Genomic DNA, 1,043 nt, shown 5'->3' on the forward strand with positions numbered 1-1,043 from the left:
TGGAGACACTTTGATGTGTTGTCAACAACAAAAGAAGACAGAGAAGGCACTTCACAATTAGTTCCACTGATAGTATGTAGATCCACAGTATTTAGTGCAGGCTTCCGCCTAAAACGAAAACAAAAAATTACTGTAAACGATGTAATCTGAATAAGGTGCATTTAAGCTGCAGCCTGCTATCAATTATTCTCATTCTTTCAAGAGAAATCAGATACTTGCAGTATGTATAAATCTTCATTTGGACTTCTATATATGCACTTAAATCACATTCCTTCACGCCAAGATATCACATATCAGGAACACATGGAGGGGGAAGGGGGGGGGGGGGGAAGAACTGCTTATGGAGAAGCTCCATTTAACCCAGCGGAGAAAAAGGTCAAGGAAGTGATTGCATTATCAAATATCTAAGTTGTTACAGTATAAAGTCACTTATATATTTTGAAATTCTTTTCGTTAGGACGTGACTTGCCTGTATAGATTTCCACAAATGGAGGCAAGCCAGAGATTGGCTGAATTTTATAAAATCCTGTAAAAATATGTGTTATGTAATTAAATATCAATTTTTCACTAACGTATACAGCAACAGAAATAATGTCTGCTACCTTGGTTTCAACCATTTATGTATTAATTTTAAAGGAACTACTCGTAAACTCAAAACTGATATTCTATTTTTTACTTGCCTACAGTAAGTGAGGGCAACGGCCTTGCCGCAGTGGATGCACCAGTTCCCGTGAGATCACCGAAGTTAAGCGCTGTTGGGTGTGGCCGGCACTTGGATGGGTGACCATCCAGGCCGCCATGTGCTGTTGCCATTTCTCGGGGTGCACTCAGCCTCGAGATGCCAATTGAAGAGCTACTCGACCGAATGGTAACGGCTCCGGTCAAAGAAAACCATCGTAACGACCGGGTGAGCGGTGAGCTGAACACACATGCCTCCTACCCGCGTCTTCAACTGAGGATGACACGGCGGTCGGATGGTCCCGATGGGCCACTTGTGGCCTGAAGACGAAGTGCTGTAGTAAATGAGGATAAAACTTAGGAAA

At 42.6% G+C, this 1,043-nt stretch overlaps 1 pseudogene; it reads left to right on the forward strand.

Annotated features, from left to right (window-relative positions):
- The first annotated feature begins 694 nt into the window (after nucleotides 1-694).
- Nucleotides 695-812, forward strand: LOC126264003 (5S ribosomal RNA; annotated as a pseudogene).
- The last annotated feature ends 231 nt before the right edge of the window (nucleotides 813-1,043 follow it).

The sequence above is a fragment of the Schistocerca nitens genome, chromosome 6, assembly GCF_023898315.1.
Source record: "Schistocerca nitens isolate TAMUIC-IGC-003100 chromosome 6, iqSchNite1.1, whole genome shotgun sequence".
Taxonomy (NCBI): domain Eukaryota; kingdom Metazoa; phylum Arthropoda; class Insecta; order Orthoptera; family Acrididae; genus Schistocerca; species Schistocerca nitens.